This window comes from Bubalus kerabau, chromosome 1, assembly GCF_029407905.1.
Source record: "Bubalus kerabau isolate K-KA32 ecotype Philippines breed swamp buffalo chromosome 1, PCC_UOA_SB_1v2, whole genome shotgun sequence".
In the NCBI taxonomy this organism is placed as follows: Eukaryota; Metazoa; Chordata; class Mammalia; order Artiodactyla; family Bovidae; genus Bubalus; species Bubalus kerabau.
The window spans coordinates 67,036,531-67,055,249 of NC_073624.1; the positions used below are offsets into that span (position 1 = coordinate 67,036,531).

The 18,719-nt window shown below is 41.0% G+C and overlaps 1 long non-coding RNA gene across 2 annotated transcripts; it reads left to right on the forward strand.

Moving 5' to 3' along the window:
* Positions 1-2,089: 2,089 nt before the first annotated feature.
* LOC129650473 (uncharacterized) lies at positions 2,090-14,977 on the forward strand. 2 transcript variants are annotated; one of them, XR_008713786.1, is made up of 4 exons: positions 2,090-4,127; positions 4,918-5,073; positions 6,158-6,219; positions 14,384-14,977. It is a non-coding gene; the product is annotated as an uncharacterized LOC129650473 (long non-coding RNA). The 2 variants fall into 2 exon arrangements; XR_008713788.1 differs by lacking the exon at positions 2,090-4,127 and adding an exon at positions 4,238-4,561.
* Positions 14,978-18,719: the final 3,742 nt, after the last annotated feature.

Below are 18,719 nucleotides of genomic sequence, written 5' to 3' on the forward strand. Positions count from 1 at the left end.
CCTTATTCGTAATAAGAGATGTACAAGCTATGACATACTGTTTTCACCTAAGAAGTTTACAAGGGTCAAAAATAAACATCAAACTAAAGTACTTCTTCATAACAAAGGGAACCACTAACAAAATGAAAGGCAACTTACTGAATGGTAGAAAATATTTGCAAATCATATATCTGATAAGTGGTTAATATCCAAAATATAGCAAGAACTTCTCTAACTCAATAGTACCTCCCCCCAAACAACCTGATTAAAAAAATAGGCAGAGGATCTGAATAGACAGTTTTCCAAAGAAGACATAGATGGCTAACAGGTACTTGAAAAGATGCTCCACATCATTTATCATCATGGAAATGCAAATCAAAACTACAGTGAAATTATCACCCCCTGCCTGTTAGAATGACTGTTATAAAAAAGACAAGAAATAATGTGTTGGTGAAGATGTGGAGAAAAAGGAACCCTTGTGCACTATTGGTGGAAATTTCAATTGGTGCAGCCACTGTGGAAACTCTGTGTGTGTGTGTGTGTGTGTGTGTGTCACTCGGTAGTGTCTGACTCTTTGCAACCCCATGGACTATATCCCACCAAGATCCTCTGTCCGGGGAATTCTCCAGGCAAGAGTACTGGAGTGGGTTGCCATTTCCTTCTCCAGGGGATCTTCCCAACCTCATGATTCAACACATATACATATAGGTGTCTAGAATATTCCTATAAGTAAATACAATGAGCTATCTCAGGTGACTCAGTGGTAAAGAATCTGCCTGCAAATATAGGAGACACAGAAGACATGGGTTTGATCCCTGGGTTGGGAAGATCCCCTGGAGAAGGAAATGGCAACCCACTCCAGTGTTCTTGCCTGGAGAATCCCATGGACAGTAGAGCCTGGTGGGCTACAGCCCACGGGGCTGCAAAGATTCAGACACAACTGAGCACGCATGCAGTGAATAAAGTCCCCACCAGGGAAAGTGAACTAGATGTTGGAGAGGGAGGAAATGTTACTATTTGCTGTGTACGATTTTGAACCTTTTGAATTTTGTACATGTGCATCTAGTACCCAAAAAATTAAATGTGCATTTACTTATTCATAATTTTTTCAAAATTTATGTCAGTATTACCAATGCCTTTGTTCTAAGTGTGAGCAAATCATTGCAATGTTAACCTTAATGTTGTTAAATATATTATAAATTTATTTTCATCATATTAGTTTCATTTTTCAAGCTATAATCCCAAGCACACCTTTTTTTGAAAATGTCTACCATAAAACTCCCATTTTAATTGAATTCTCTTTCAGGGTTCTTATTGCTGGCATTAGTTATCTTTGATAATGAGGAGTCCCAAATTCCCGTTTCCAAAGCTACAGCATACTAATTTCACCACAGTCTTAACAGTACCTAGCACAAACCTTGTTTGTTTGTTCTCATTGCGCTACCATACACATAAAATGTACCATCGTAGCCATTTTTAAGTGTACAGTTCAGTGGTAGTAAGTGCATTCATATTGTACAGCCAGTACCATCCTCCATCTCCAGCACTGTTTCATCTTGCAAAATGGAAACTCCATGTCTTTTAAACAATTCCCCAGTCTTCACTCCCTGACCCCCCAGTAACCAGTGTTCTACTTTTTGTCTCTGTGATTTTGACTACTGATAAGACATTGGTGAGGATTAGATTTGTTTACATATAAAAGACTTAGAAGGATGACTGGCATATGTATTACTAGCTGCTGTTATCTAAGTCCAATAGAACTTTCTGTGAGATGAAATGGTTTTCACCTGCACTATCCGTGTGGCATACATGAAATGTATGTGGTTATTCAGGATTGAACTGTGGCTAGTGAGACTGAGGAATGGCGGTCCAGTGGTTGGGACTGCATGCTTCCAATACAGGGCGTGTGGGTTTGATCACTGAACAGGGGGACTAAGATCCCACATGCTAAGTGATGCAGCCAAAATAAATAAAATCACTGAGTTTTTTTTTAAAGGAATGGCATTTTACATTTTATTTAATTTTAATTAACTAAAATTTTTTAGTCACATGTGATTAGTAACTGCCCTATTGAACAGCAAGAATCTAGAGCTTAGAGGAGAGGCCAGGCTGGAGTTACAGATGGAGCTGTCACCTTATGCCGATAGTTGAAGCTGTAAGAATGAAGGGAGATAAATGGGAAGGGCAGAGGGCTAGGATTAGGAGCTAGGGAAGACCAGCATTTCAGGTTTTTTCAGAGAAAGAAGACATGGAGACATGGGAAAAAGACCAAAAGTAGACGAGGCACCTTGTCAGAAAAACAGAAGACAATTCCAAGAGGTGATCTCTAGGTTACATACCATGAATTGAGTTAATACAATAAAACTGAAAGTATCGTTGACCATGTCTGTGTGCTCGAGGTAGGTTTTGTAACTTTGCAGGTGGTGGTGGGGGAGATCGGCTGTGCAGTGGAATTTGAGGCACCATTTGTAATGCCTCTGCCTTCTCTGGTGAATATGTGCAAAAGACCTTGTGAAGGCATTGGCTTTGAGTGCTTGCAGAAGAAATATTTCAATACTAATTTCCATGACTAGTTCTGGAGACATTTTAAAGACAACACTGTATGCACTGCTTTCTGCAGCATAACCCTGTTGGGCTGCACCCCACAGGCTTACAGGGTCTGTACCTGCCCAGCTTTAAGGCCTAAGAAAGAGCCTGGAATCAGCAACAGAGCATCAGTGGTTTAATGGATGAGAGGGCCTACATGTCTCAAGCAGGGTCCTGGATTTGGACCTGACTGTGTGCGGCAGACAGATGGCGGGCAGGACCTGGCCGCAGGCTTCCTCCTGCTGGGTGGGGAGGGGAAATTGCCAGTTATTGGGGGAATTGATATCTGGTTGGCTCATTAGTTCCCAGGGAAACCAGCAGAGGCGCATGCCCCTCACAGCCCCTTTGATAAGAACAGTCACTAGGTGGGGCCTTGGGCAAGTAGGTAGGAAGGTTAGTCATGTGAGTTGGGAAAGCTGGCATAGTTCGAGCAGGGGATATACAGAGAGTGAGAGAACAGTCCTCTTGAGTGGCCTCACCATACACCCCATAGAACTCTGTTGTAAGGCATTGGAAGATTATGGTGGCTGTTTCCTTATTAAAATGTTAACGTGTGAGTCAAATCGACGGTTTTTGAACCAGAAGGATCAGTTTCATTTAATTATATTGACCAAATTGATTTTTAAACCAGCAGAATTCTTTGTAGTGTTCAAGAAGTCGTTATGCTCTACCCAAACAAGAGGAATGGGTCACCTTGGGATTCGCTGCTGGAATTTTCCTTTATGACAATACACTGGGAACTAAATCATTGGTCCTAAAGAGACTCTCTCATCAAGGTTCACCAAACCTGTCTTGATTAATTTTTCAAAAGCTCATGAGGAGGTTTACCAATTATACTTTCAAGGGTTCATTTGATCAGCTTCACTTGGTTGCACAGACTGCATATTGCTTCAATAGACGAAAATGGTTAAAAAAAGTCTGATGGAACTCAACTATGAACTAAATTCTAATATGACCTAAACTTGTGTGCTTTCAATTATTGCATAGCAAATTCTCATCGCATTTCTGCAGAAGTAGGGAGCAAATATTAAGTCCTTTTGGGCAGTGAGGGAGACTGACAGAAAACAGGAAGATCACTCAAGATGATACAATAACCTACTGCAGAACTATTAAGTTTTTCTCTGAGCCGCCCTCCTTCTTTTGTTTCTACAGAGGTTATCATCATGGTGTTGTGGTTGTAAATAATCTGCATTTTCAGCTCACACAGACATTCTGTCGTTCCATATTGAAACAAATTCCCTTTTCTTCTGTGGCCTCTTAAAATTTCGCTTCTCAAAGTGTGGTCCTTGGCCCAGCAGCATCTTCATCAACTGGAAGCTAATTAGAAATGCCCAGATTCTACTAAATCAATCTGCATTGATTCACATGCAAGTCAAAGGCAAGAAGCCCTCTCTGAAGGGACTCGATGGGTTCAAGACAGTGGTTGGCCACCCTGGCTGCATATTAAAATTGCCAGAGCTGCTTTTAGCCATTAAGTTCCTGGAGATTCCAAACTCAAGGGTTCTGATTTAATTAATTTGCAGGTGGGACCTGGGTATGCTTCAGTTTTAAAACTTTCACAGGTGAGTCTACTGTGTAGGCTTGAGATTTCCTGCTTTAGAATCATGTTGCATCTAGGTGCCCTTATTTTCAAATTCATTATTCTGAAAATGAAGCAAAACAAAATATTCTATTTATTTCATACAGTATTTTTTGTTGCTGCATAAAAGAAATCCAGGAATTCAGAATTTTTTTCATTCAATCCATTTACTAATTAAATAACTTAAAAAAAAAAGAACAAATGTTTTCAGTCATGCCTAGCAGACCTTGCTAATGCAATCTTTTGCTTTAGGCTTTGATATGTTAAAACCTATTCAGTATCTCAGAAAATGCAAGGGAAGAAATAGAAGACAAAGAGAGATGTTTTGCTTTTATCCATTATTATGGTAGGATAAGCACTGCGTATCACAAGAGAAAAGAATTTCAATTATGAAATTCAGTGCACATGTGAAAATAGGTAAGGTCTTTGGGTAAATACAGGCAGCCCAATTAAATTTGAATTTCAGATAAACAATGGATTCTTTTCTACTCAATGATTTAGTAACTTTTAGTGTAAGTATTCAGTATATGTCATGCAGGTACATGGGATATATTTTTATTTACCAAATTTGGCAGCCAAAGCAATAGGCCATGTAAAATGCGGCAAAAATTGCATCTATAATTAATAAAAATTAGAATCTATAGATGTGCCAAGAGGATGCCTACACAAATTCTTTATGGAATACGTTACAATTTAAACAGCAGTAATATATACTCCATGATTACAGCTCAACAGGAAATCTCTAAGTGTTTTTGATTAAGATACCTCTTTAGGTATGAGATGGCTGGATGGCATCACCGACTCGATGGACACGAGTTTGAATGAACTCCGGGAGTTGGTGATGGACAGGGAGGCCTGGCATGCTGCGATTCATGGGGTCACAAAGAGTCGGACACGACTGAGCGACTGAACTGAACTGACCTCTTTAGGTGAGGATTGTAATGTTAAGAGATAATAATTTTAAATAATTCCATGTATTTCGATTCTACGATAAGTACCATTTTACTAACACTTTTTACTAATTTATGTGTAAAAAGAATTTAATCAAAATGAAACATCGCATGTTCTCAAGAAAAAACAAAGCAAAACACAAAAAAGCCGCCCGGAGCAGTCTGAGCTGTTGGAAAATATAGTCAGTAGAGGGCGCTAGAGTATCACGGATGAATTTCGACTCATAAAAGGCTCGTTTTTTGCAGTGCTTTGTGGTACTTTGATTTTATTTAAATATTTATTTCAGTCCACTTTGCCATGCAGTGTTGCTAATACAGATTAGAAACTAAAGGCAGTACGAGTGTACTGTTCAGCCCTAAATGATACATTTCTTTTGCCCAAGATCCTTGACAGCAATGCACTTTAGCCCATGTTGGCAATTGAAAGTACTGAGCTTTCTGTTTAGGCTTGAATGCTCGGGTCTCTGCAAGTGTGTGTGATTGTGTGAGTAATAATGGGTCTAATTAACAAAGGCAGTGGCAGGTGGAGGTTTATCAGGTGAAGGATGTGAAAATCCCAGTTGGCGTGGGAGATGGCCATGGCTGGCCTGACTTGGCTCCTGAACCAGAGAATGTGTCACATGTCACAGTTCTGTCCTCATGTGGACACACCTAAAAGGTGTACGGAGGTCTAGTTAAATTCAAGACAATTTCATTTCCCCTCCGTGCTGCCTATGCGACAGAGAAGGAGCGCTCATTATGTGTCTGCTTTGGGCTAGGCTTGCGCTTTTGTAAGGTGGCTTCCCTGGTGGTTCAGACGGTAAAGTGTCTGCCTGCAATGTGGGAGACCCAGGTTAGATCCCTGGGTTGGGAAGATCCTCTGGAGAAGGAAATGGCAACCCACTCCAGTACTCTTGCCTGGAAAATTCCATGGATGGAAGAGCCTGGTAGGCTACAGTCCATGGGATTGCGAAGAGTTGGACATGACTGAGCCACTTCACTTCACTTCACTTGACCTTTTATAGATTTGATTTTATTTTCATGACAACCCTGTGCGGTGGATGTTATTATCATTTCTTTACAGATAAAACAACAACTGAGGCTGAGAGAAAGAATGGATTTCCATGGACACTATTCTTGCATATAGTGAGTACTCATTGAACATTAGTCTAAGGCGGCATTTCCCAAACTTTGTTCTGAAAGACACTGGAGCCCTTCAAAGTTTCATAAGGTTTCCTCATTAAACAGTTTTGGAAAATATTGCTAACTCTGACCCTCTTTTAGAGTTTCACAATGCACAAATGTGTTATAAAGTTTCTTAAGAAATTCTGTGGCAGGAAAAATCTTTAACTTTGTGCCAGCTCAGGTTTCATAATCTTTTTTTTTTTGATGAGGACCATTTTTTAAAGTCTTTATTGAATTTGTTACCATATTGCTTCCATTTTATATTTTGGTTTTTTGGCCCCGAGGCATGTGGGATCTTAGTTCTCCGGGGAGGCATCAAACTCACACCCCATGCATTGGAAGACAAAGTCTTAACCACTGGATCGCCAGGGATGTCCCAGATTTCACAATCTTAATTAATCTAAGGAGCCCTTTCTGTTCCTCCATTTTTAGAACCATCAATATTACAAGGCAGGTGGAACATGTTTTGAAAAGTATGGGTCTAATGAGTAAATATGTGCAATATTATTCATGGCAGGAATTAAGGGGAGTTAGTTCATCATTGCTATTATCATCATCAGAAAACATACTCAGGCTTCCCAAGTGGCCCAGTGGTTGAGAATCCGCCTGCCAATGCAGGGGACACGGTTCCATCCCTGGTCGGGGAAGATCTCACATGCCTCAGGGCAACTAAGCCCATGTACCACAGCTACTGAGCCCACGTGCTGCAGCTACTGAAGCCCGGATGTGCTCCACAATAAAAGCAGCCACGCAAGGAGAAGGCCCTGCATTGCAACCAGAGGGTAGCCCTGCTTGCTGCAACTAGAGAAAGCCTGCATGCAGCAGTGAAGACCACCACAGCCAATAATAAATTTAAAAAATATATTAAAGAAACATGTATCCAGCCCCTTCTGTTTGTAGGACATTCGGTTAGAACCCAGAGACATGACTCAGACCCTATTTAGAGGACCTTACAGTTTAGGGGCTTCCCCTGGTGGCTCTGACAGTAAAGAATCTGCCTGCTGCAGCGACTCGAGTTTGATCCCTGGGTCGGGAAGATCCCCTGGAGAAGGAAATGGCAATCCACTCCAGTATCCTTGCCTGGAGAAGTCCATGGAGAGAGGAGCCTGATGGGCTATAGTCCATGGGGTTGCAAAGAGTCAGACGCGACTGAGTGACTAACACTTTCACACTTTACAGTTTAGACAGGAGGTAAAATGTCTTTAGTTTGAATGAAAATATAGCTTGAATTCCTATGATATTGTTTTGCCAACTTTTGGAGTTAGGATAGTGTTAACGGATAACAGGGTTTCCAATGATTTCTTAATGTGGCATTCTGTTTCATTCCCCTAGCGAACAATTACCATCTTCTTTCATTAATTTAGTATGGCTCAGATGTTTGGAGGATGAGACATTTAAACATTTGATTATGAGCAGATCCTAGCAGAAGTTGTTAAGAATCATACATCTTTGACACACCCTGGGAAAACAGATGTTCTCCTTTTCACTCGCAAGCACACACACACACACACACACACACACTCAATTTCAGCTCATCAGTGCATCTCATCTTCATGTCATTTGTGAGATGAACCAAAGCAAATGAAGGATGTAGATGTCTATATCAGGGGGCTGGTCAAATGATTTGGAGTTTACAAAATACAGGAATTTTAATTTTGATGGCTGGCAAGTTGTCAGGAGCCTTTCTTCTCTAGAGATGTGACAGTTCACAGGATTCTGGCACCTTTTCTCTAAGACTCTTTTAAAGCCTTCTCACGTGATGTGGTATACTACCAGCAGGGGAGAAACTCATTCATGGTTGCACCATTCATAGAGGAGCTGGAAAGGAAATGTTCATTTGTGGTTAAGATGTACAAAGGGAAATGTGAAATGATGAAAAATGACCTGGAAACTGTCCTGAGGTATGCAGACGCCTATAACAAAAAATGATTTTTTCCTTTCAAATCACCTTTAGTTAAGCCAGCTGCATTACTTCACCCTGACATCCCTTGAAGTAGGGCTCTATGTGGAAAGGCTTCCGGTGGATAGCCATGCTTTTGGAAGTACCATGACTTGCATCTCCATCGAGTCAAGTTCATCATCTTGGAGAGAATAGGCAAGACTTTTATTTTTGCCCCTACCTATCTTAGTGCCCTCTCATGCTATGAAATCACCAGCCAAGCCTTATTTATTCAGGTCACAAATGACAGAGCAATGTAGAAATAATAGGATACTAGAGGCAAATTGTGTTTTTCCATATCATGACTATAAATAAGTTACCCAAGACAACTTTTCAGAAGCCAATTTCAGTATAACGGTTTAAACCAAAATCCGATGAAAGGAAGTAATTTTTTCACATAATGCAGTCATGATTAAGAATGATTGTTTTCTCTTTACATTGATAACCCCTAATCCTTAATCCTCCTTATGAGATTTGCTTTAATATCTAAAAATAGTGGACATTTCTGAAAATGGAAATGGAACTTGCAATGGAGCTAGGAATTGCAGAGAATGTCCATGTGGGTATTTTTCATATGATATCTGGTATGTCTCATGACATAACTTTGCATCATATCCTAGGGGAACATGACACATATCTGACAATATAGATGGAATCATTCATATATTAGTCCCAATTGGTGCCATGAGCAGGCTGTCTGCCTTGGTGACTCTGAGTTTCATGTAAGAGCACTGTGGGGGCCGGAAGGAAACAGGCTAGTTCATCATTTAAACTTGTTTTCTACATTGAGAAACTGAGAATGCAAAAGAGAAGGAGCTGATCCAGAGTCAATGATTGCAATCTCTCCCAGCATCTCTCTTGCAGTCCCAGATTTCATGTAAACTTGTTAGAGCAAGTTGGGCAACTCGGGACTCTGTAATCACTTGTTTATAACAGAGATTCATGTTTTTAACCCCTGTAACTCCAGTTGTAGCATGAAATCATCACTTAACCAAAACCTTTCAGTTAATCCCAAACCTATCTTCAATATTTATATTCATTTCTCTAATGAATATCTACTGAGCACATATTATGTGGCAGGCGTCATTCTGGATGCTGGGATACTGGTGAAAATGATGGCTGAAGTCCTAGTATCTTATTTATTTACTTGTTTATTTTTGGCTATGCTGGGCCTTCTTTGCCGTGTATGGGCTTTCTCTAGTTGTGTTGAGCAGGGGCTACTTTCTGGTTGTAGCGCATGGGCTGCTCATTGCCGTGGCTTCTCTCCTTGTGGAGTACAGGCTCTAGAGTGCATGGGCTTCAGTAGTCACTGTGTCTCCTATTGCTGAGAGAGAGAGAGATGAGAACAGAGATGAGCATTAGATTCGTCTCTTAAAGATTCTGAGTGACCTTGACAAGAGTGAGGCCCTTGCCAGGATGACAAAGAGGACGAGACTCAGTCTTTGTCTTTGAAGAAATGACAACGTAGCCATGGAGACAAGGCAACACTTCATTCTGTGGCTACACTTACCTTCTCAAAGAACCTGCGTTATTGTGGAAACCCAGAGTTGCTCTAGAAATAATATTCTCTCTAGATTTAAGGGCCCCTCGAGGTCCAGTAGTCTGAATTGTCACCTTATGCCTTCTTGACGGGGAGCCACATGTCAACATTTGCACAAACTTTTCCAGACACAAGTCCGTTTATAAGAGAGTCCTGTCCGTAGTTGCATGGCTTTGAACATGGTGATTTATTGTGCCAGGATTTTAAATGTGATTTATGTCTCAGGTGTGCACCATTATAATTTGCCATCTGCATACATTACGGAGTGATCACTTTGTAGGTACAAGTCTGGTACCATCCATCACTGTGCAGGTGACCCCCTTCGCCTGTTTCCCCTGTGTAAGGATGTGTTAATGTATGTCTGCACATGGTCTGTACTTACTATTCCTCCCTTTTCTTCTCCTGCTGTGTGTGTGTGTGTGTGTGTGTGTGTGTATGTGTGTGTGGAGGGGGAGTGGGGAGTGGGACGAGCATCTCCTGAGTTGCTAGCTTGGCTCTGGCACCTGCTAACTGTCCAATTCTAGGTGAGTTGTTTTTCCTTTTTGCTATCAGTCTCTTGATTAGTGAAGTCGGGGTAACACCACATATTTCACGGGGCTATTGTGGGGTAGAGTGAGATGACCATGTAGAACACTCACCAGGTGCCTGGTCAAAGGCAGATGTCAGCAGGTGTGTGTCACTCTCCCTTCCTTTAGCTCCATGGTGAGACAGCCTTTGGCTGGGCTGGGGGCTTCCTCTACAAAACCTTCCTTGACTCTCCCCACCCCTCCCCACAACACTCAGTCAAGTTTTCTTCCTTTTTAAATTTGTGTATATCTTTATCTTATCATTTATCACATAGTATTGTGATGGGTTCCTTCATTTCTACCCAACTAGGTTGTAAGTCCCCCAGGTTCAGTAAGTGTTTTCATTTTTAGGGCGGTAACAGAGTGTAGTGATTAGGGATGTGGCTTGAAGCCATATTACTTGGGTCTGAATTTCAGCTCCATCCTTGTCGGCTAAATAGTCTCAGGCAATTTCTTTAATCTCTCTGGGCCTTGCTTCCTCCTTTGAGAGGAAGTACATCCTAGGACTGACATGCTTGGGTGAGGATTAAATGAAATGGTTCTGATGAAGTTCTTGAGACAGTACCTGGCACATTGTCAGTGCTCTGCAAATGTTTGCCTGTTATGAGGACAGTTTGTGAAGCCCTTGCAATGCCTGGTCTGGGGACAGTTGACCTAAGGCTCTGGTGTGTGGAATGACTGAACGAAAGGGACCAGTTAGAGAAACTAGGCCACTACTTAGACGGGTAAGCAGATCACAGAAAACAATTTTAGACGATCCTTTAAAATATAAGATTTCAGAAGTTACACATAAAAACATTTTTATTTTTCAAATTCTTTACATTTTTGAAAAATGTAGAATTATATCAAGTAAGGAGAAAAAGTCTTCATTCATAGTCTTTCTCCTCCCCTGTTCCTCACCTTCTCAAGATTTTCTAAATTTACAGTGTATTCTTTATGGTTCAGGTGTGTGTCCTCAGGTTCTTAGGCTGAAAAACAAAATCTACTACCCATTCACCAAAAATGTCAGAGATGAATTAAGCAATTAGAATTAGAAATTAATTCTAAATTAGAAAGTTTTTAGGGGCCACTCATTTTAAAAATAATTGCTTTATGCCTGAATCCAACCTTTGTCTCTTCTTCAAGATGATAATGTGTGCAGAGTAAAGAGACTGCCCTTGAAGGAGTGTTTGGAGACAATGAGAAGAGGGATTTTGTTAAAAAATTATCTCCTACAACTCTGTCCAATGCTATTTTCTTATTAGAGCTGAATTAGGGGCTGCCCCGGTGGCTCATCGGTAAAGAATCTGCCTGCTTGCAGGAGATGCAGGAAACTCAGGTTCGATCCCTGAGTTGGGAAGATCCCTTGGAAGAGGAAATGGCGAGGCACTCCAGTATTCTTGCCGGGAAAAATCTCAGGGACAGAGGACCCTGGCGGGCTGCAGTCCATAGGATGGCAAAGAGTCGGACATGACTGAGCATGTAGGCACATTCTTGGAGTTAAGGGAGTATTGCCAGAAAGCCCCTGTAAAGTCGCAGGTGAGCAGAGTTTCTTAACAAAGCAGCTTATGGAGAGGGAGGGCCCTGAGGAACCCAGAGAGCTCCATCCGTGTCAGAGTTTGGCCTCTGGCTTGTTCTGCTTGAGGAATCGGAGACGTAGCTCTGACTTAGAAGCTTGAACGCTCTTGCTTGCTGCTTGATTTTGTCATGCTCTGGTTCTTTAGTGAATGTTCCTCTCTTCAGACTCCTTTCATATTTTGAAAAAAACAGTAGGAGGAGCTCTTTGGATGGGCTAAGGCTGTAGCCATCCTTTAGATAATAAATTTTTATTTCTAAAATTTCTAAAATGCACGGACCTAGAGGCTTTTTACTGTGGTCGGTTTTTTATCTTTTTTTTTTTTAAATAGAAAGGGACACATGAATTTTTATCAAATCATCGATCTAAAAACAAAGCCCATGGTAACAGAATGCTATTCTATATTTTCTAGTAATGCTTTATTGCTAACATTTTCTTATTATCCTAAAAAGTACTTACTTCTCTTTTGATTTTATGATAACATAAAATCATTGGTTGGAACAGTATTATGGCTGTTTCACAGTTGATGATTTATTTTGGGACTGGAGTCACATCTTTTAGAAAAACATGATTTTATATTCATAGATGTTGTTGATTTCTTAACTAAATCTTTTAATTTTTTAAAATAATATTTTAATTCTTTCATTTGCCTGAATGTTGGAATCATTGATAAGCCAATGCTTAGTGCTTAGATGTCATTGTATTTAGGACAATAAATTTCATATTAATAATTCAGGGATCCCCATCTAGTTCGTCCTAATAAATTGTAAAGTCTTACTGATTGAAGTCTGGGTGGATGCTGTGTTATGATTCCTTCTCTCTCTGTGACCAGTATTTTATTTTTAATTTTTGGAAGTTGAAAGATTTCTTACAGATCCCAGAAACCAGGAACAGGGAAAGGGAGGCAGTGAGCCAGGGCAAGGGCAGCCCTCTGACCCAGTTCACATGTGAACAGGATGCATGCATGCATGCTAAGTGGCTTCAGTTGTGTCTGACTCTTTGTGACTCCATGGACTGTAGTCTGCTAGGCTCCTCTGTCCATGGGAATCTCCAGGCAAGAATACTAGAGAGGGCAGCCATGCCCTTCTCCAGGGGATCTTCTGCACTGCGGGATTGACCCCGTGTCTCTTACATTGGCAGGCAGGTTCTTTACCACTAGTGCCATCTGGGAAGCCCGTGAACAGGGCAGTGAGAAACTATGATGTATAAGGCGGTTGGTGTGCAGGTCACTAACCTTATGTGGGTTTAACTCCAAGTAGTCATTTTAAAAGGTGCCTCAGGAAAAGCAAGAGGGAATTTAGCACAGGAGTTCTAAACTCAGGTCCTTATCTAAATGTCCAGACTCTGGGTCATTAATACTGTAAAATGCCTAAGCAGCAACTCAAAATAGTTGTTTTCTCATTTAGCTCAGAAATTGAGGGCATGACATTTGGGTGAAGTTCAGTTCAGTTCAGTCACTCAGTCGTGTCCGACTCTTTGCGACCCTATGAATCGCAGCACTCCAGGCCTCCCTGTCCATCACCAACTCCCAGAGTTTATTCCAACTCATGTCCATTGAGTCGGTGATGCCATCCAGCCATCTAATCCTCTGTCGTCCCCTTCTCCTCCTGCCCCCAATCCCTCCCAGTATCAGAGTCTTTTCCAATGAGTCAACTCTTCACATGAGGTGGCCAAAGTATTGGAGTTTCAGCTTTAGCATCAGTCCTTCCAATGAACACCCAGGACTGATCTCCTTTAGAATGGACTAGTTGGATCTCCTTGCAGTCCAAGGGACTCTCAAGAGTCTTCTCCAGCACCACAGTTCAAAGCATCAATTCTTCAGTGCTCAGCTTTCTTTATAGTCCAACTCTCACATCCATACATGATTACTGGGAAAATCATAGCTTTGATTAGACGGACCTTTGTTGGCAAAGTAATGTCTCTGCTTTTCAATATGGTGTCTAGGTTGGTCAAACTTTTCTTCCAAGGAGCAAGCATCTTTTAATTTCATGTCTATAGTCACCATCTGCAGTGACTTTGGAGCCCCGCAAAATAAAGTCTCTCACTGTTTCTATTGTTTCCCCATCTATGTGCGATGTTCAATAAGTAGTGAGAATGTTGGGACTGGAGTCTTTGCAAGATATTTGAGCTAGAATCAAAGATTGAAAGTCACTGGCATATGGGTGGCACTGGCAAGAATGAGGTCCTTCAGATCACAGAGTATGAGAGAAGTAAGGAAGAAGAGCTTGATGGTGCCATAGGGCACACTAACATTTCAAAGGTAGAAAGAAGATAAGCCCATAGAGGAGAAAGTAAAGGAAGATGAGAGTGATACAAAGAGCCCCAGGAGACAGTGATACCTATAGCTAGGAAGGGGAGAGATTCAGGGTCTAGCGGAATGGTATGAAACAGTATGGACTTCAGAGTCAGACAGCCCTCATTTCCAGTCCATGTTCTAATCATTGCTAATTGTGTGATCTTGAAACCAAGCAGGACCCTGTGGGGCTCTTGGGCATGAAAGCCTTTTTGTCTCCCATTTCTTGTAGGTAAGACTCCAGCCTCTATGACATATTCCCGCGTTCCAAAGGGCAGATTAAAACAATTACTAATCAAGGGAGAAACAGCCAAGAAGCCATCTGAGGCAAGATTAAAGGAACTGGAGAAGCTCATCAAGATTAGGAGACCAAACTCCTCAGTCTCTCAGGAGACTGAGATTAGGGACTGCAGGTCCTGTAGAACCCTAATCCTTATTGGCAACCCCATCCTTGTTATAAAATCTTCATTAAATCCTCCTGGGTTGGAACACAATTTTGTGAGGCATGAGCCTCCTGTGTCCCCCTTTGCCTGGCAAAGCAATAAAGCTATTCTTTTCTACTTCACCAAAACTGTCTCTGAGATTCAACTGGGCACCAGTGCTGAGCTTTTGGCAATCTCAGTCAATTTATTTGGCCTTCCTATGTCTCACTTTATTTCCTCAAAGTGAGGAACATTTACCAGTCTGTTTCCTCCTTTTGAAAATGGAGACTATACTAGTACCTACCTCAACACTGTTTTGAAGATTAAATGATGTATAAAAGTGCTTGGCACAGATACATTTCTCAAGTGTGGTAGCTATCATATTAATATATATTAGAATGGCATTGAAACATGTAAAATATCATGTATGAAATGAAAAAAAAATAAATGAATACATAAATGAAAAAAAAAAAAAAGAAAATGCAGATGGAAGAAATCCATGAAATTAGCAATCAAGATCAAGGGACTGACACGAATATTGAAATCACCAAGAATTATATCAGGAGGAGGGCTGAAGAGAGCATCAGGGAGGCAGATGTTAAAATCATCAAGGAATAAAGAGGAGGGAAGACTGGGTTTGTGGTTGATTCCAACAAGGAGGCATTAGCAGCTGTTTGGTCTGATGGTGTAAGCTTCAAAGCTGCGCATTTTGCTATGTTTGAGAGTTTTGTTTGGAACAGATAATGTAAGTAAAAGAGCTTCTCAAACTTCTCAAATAGTATTATTACTGTATAAGTAAAATTGAATATGTTTAACATTTAAAAAAAAAAAAGAAGTATTTTCTCAGGAGTGTCTGGAGATTCAGGTCAATCAGAAGGATGACATTGAAAAAGTTTGGAAAACATCTCCTGGACTGCAATTCAAGGAAGTCTTTGGGAACCTTGATGAGTTTCCACAGTGTGGTGCAGGCAGAAGCCAGAATGGAAAAAAAAAGGAAAAAAAAAAAAAAGCCATAACAAGTGGGGAAAGGGACTGGAGAGAGAAAAATGGATTGTGAAGAGGTAGGTGATGATGGGCATACAGGAGTTCACTGTACTCTTCCTCTAGTTTTCTGGATATTTGAAGAGCTCATAATAAAGATTTTTAAAAAGACCATTTACAGTAAAAAGTATTTTACTTTTCCTCCAAAATATACGCTTGATAGAAATAGCAGAAATAGTAGAGGACTCAGCCTTTGCCTGAGGGAGAGAAGCTGTCTGTAGCCAAAGTAGAATGATTTCCAGAGGTAGGATGTTACCAAAGGGAAACTCAATTGTTTGTACCTATCAATCAAACTCAAGGTATGTATGTATCAAACTTCACACCAGCGTGGGCTTTGGAGTTAGATTGCTCTGTTCAAATCCTGGCTCCACCAGTTGGCAAACCGTGAGATCTTGGTGACATACTTTACCACTCCATGCCTCGATTTTAGAAATTTATAAAATAATGGTAAGAGCTCATACCTCATGTGGTTGTTATGAGCTAATCCATCAGCTAATGCATAGAAGGTGCTTAGAATAGTGTCGGAAACATAATAAGTGCTGAAAAATGTTTTATTTCTTTCTATATATAATTCTATCTTTAGCTATGTAAGCTAACACTTTTCCATTTAAAAAAATGTTATATGATTTTTTTCCCCTAAGGGAATTCAGGAGTGATGCAATATTTCTCACCATCGCTCCTCTCAAGACAGTGGCAAGTATCACAGTGATGTTTCTCATGACACATATGCTTACGCCCACCACCACATACACACACATCACAAAAACACATTTCCTCCACCCCAACCATTACTGAAGCTGTCAACCTTCAAAAGTTTCTATTCCACCTTCAAAACTGTCAGATAGCTTTGTGGTAGATGCCCAGGGATAGGTCCATTCAAGTGGGAAACAGATCTTTTTGGCCTAATCCAAGTCCCTTTTGGGGGGTAGGCATTCACACAAACCCTTGAAACCTGGCTGGATGGAGTCAAGTGTGGAAAGGAAGAAATTCTTTCTAAGGAGTAATTCCATGGAGCACCTATGCTTGTGGTTTGTGACTATTCACATGCCAACCCCTCTGCCCCCAACTATGAAGGGAGGATTAAGCTGAAATTGAGTACCTTTTATTTTCACCAAAGAAATGTGCATATTGAGTTATACTATTTCCCATGATGGTCATCCTGTTTCTCTGGTGTGGCATGCTCACTCGCCTTCTTCACCTTACAAATCCTATCTATCCTTTAAACTCAAGTCTTAAGTGTGAGGAAATAAGTGAAGGAAACTTTTTTCTCATTGATGTAGGAATCACACAAAGAAGTTCCCCTGAGACAGATGTCCCTTCACTGATAAAGTTCTCAAGTGTGGTAGCTATCGTATTAACAGCTAGGGAGGATTGAGCTGAAATTGAGCAACTTTTATTTTAGCACCCTGTTAGTCAGGATAGGCCAGCTGTGCTGCAGTGACTCATTAGCTCCCAATTCTCAGGGCCCAGTCCAGAAAGCCTTCTTTCTTGCTCAAGGAGCACATCCAGCATGAGTAGCCAATGGTGGGGCACAGGTTGTAGGGGAGGGTGGTGGAGCTCTGCCTCGTACAGCGGTTCTGGGACCAGTCTGACAAACTCAGCTTGGCCCCGCAGCACAGGAGAGAGAGCAGAGAGTGGCTGAAGGATTGCTGAGTCTTGTCACTCACTGCTTAAGCCTTCAAGTGACACAAGTCACTTCTTACATTTTATTGGCCAGAACTACTCACACAGCCCCATCTAACTGCAAGAGGACTGGGAGGTATGATCTTCTGAATGTCCAGGAAGAACAACAAATTTGCATGTGGGTGAGAAAGGGCAGAGTCTATCAAAGCACATGCACATTCAGGCTGCTGGGTTTGCTGCTCAAAAGTGGAGGAGTGACGTGAAGGATTGTGGGTTTTGTTCTCAGAAACAACAGAGATGCCATTGAGTTTTTTCGGGGGCTGGCAAAGTATACCCAGACATATCTGGCCTTTGGCTAACCTAGTCTTACAATCCATGGAAGCCTGAACCCTCAAATAGATGGCTGAGAATGGGCTGTGCTACCATACAGGTTTATTAGGGCTTGCAGCAGAGGAAAGCCAGGATCACCCAGTTTTCAGTCATAGGCCACAGGAAGAGTTCCAAGCTCCAAAACCAGGGCACAGAGGCATCACTTTTTTGGTTAGTAGTTTGTCCTTTACCATAACATTTAGCTTCCATTGGCAAACAGTGACTCTGAGCAATAATAAATCAATTGGAGTCAGCTGTCCAGTAGTTTAGATGATGAAATTTAAATGTAGGCAAATGCTAATTTATTCATTTATGCTTGTCTAACTGCTAAGACATGGAAATATACCCTTTCTTGAAAACAGAAAATAGCAACCAAAGTGCCCTTGGCAAAGAAGTAGCTCCTCCCTTCCCTAAGAAGTAACTTCCAAATAGGACTTGAATTGGCTTTGAATATTTACATTAAAAGTTTAAAAAAAAAAACAACAGAAGTTAAAAATATTATTAAAAGATGAACCAGGAATGAAGGAAGTCTGATTAGGGTAGGTGGTGTTAGTAAAAAGCATCTGGATAATTTCATTACCTAATTGAGCCAAGAATTCTAGTGGTGTGGAATCTTTAGAGGCAGTGTCGTTTCTGAGCAGAATTCTCTGTTCTTTAATGACATGAATACTTTATTTTTTGCTATTAAGAAATGTTAGTGAGGAGCACATGCCCTGCCCAGTAGGAAACCTACCTGGAGTGATGTGTGGGCCCCCTCCAGTGTGTCAATAAATGATAACACATCCATCTGAGTTTTTTTCTTCTAAATTACCTAGAGCCTGTGACCCTAGGGGTCTCAAGAGAGTGTTAAGGGGGTCTATAGACCATTTACTGCTGAAATGACTAGGAATGTAATTTCTTTCTTTCTTCACTTTTAAACGTGTGAATTTAGAGCAGTCTATTCTAGATGAGACTCTGAAGCTGATCCCATGCAAAAAATGAGCTGTAACCCCAGCTGACTGCATTTTATGTTTTCACCAGAGCTTTTCTTTTCCATGTAGCTGGCAGAAAGAATACATTTAACTGAGGCTTATTATTTGTGAATTATCCATGTCAGTATTCTTGCAGACCTAA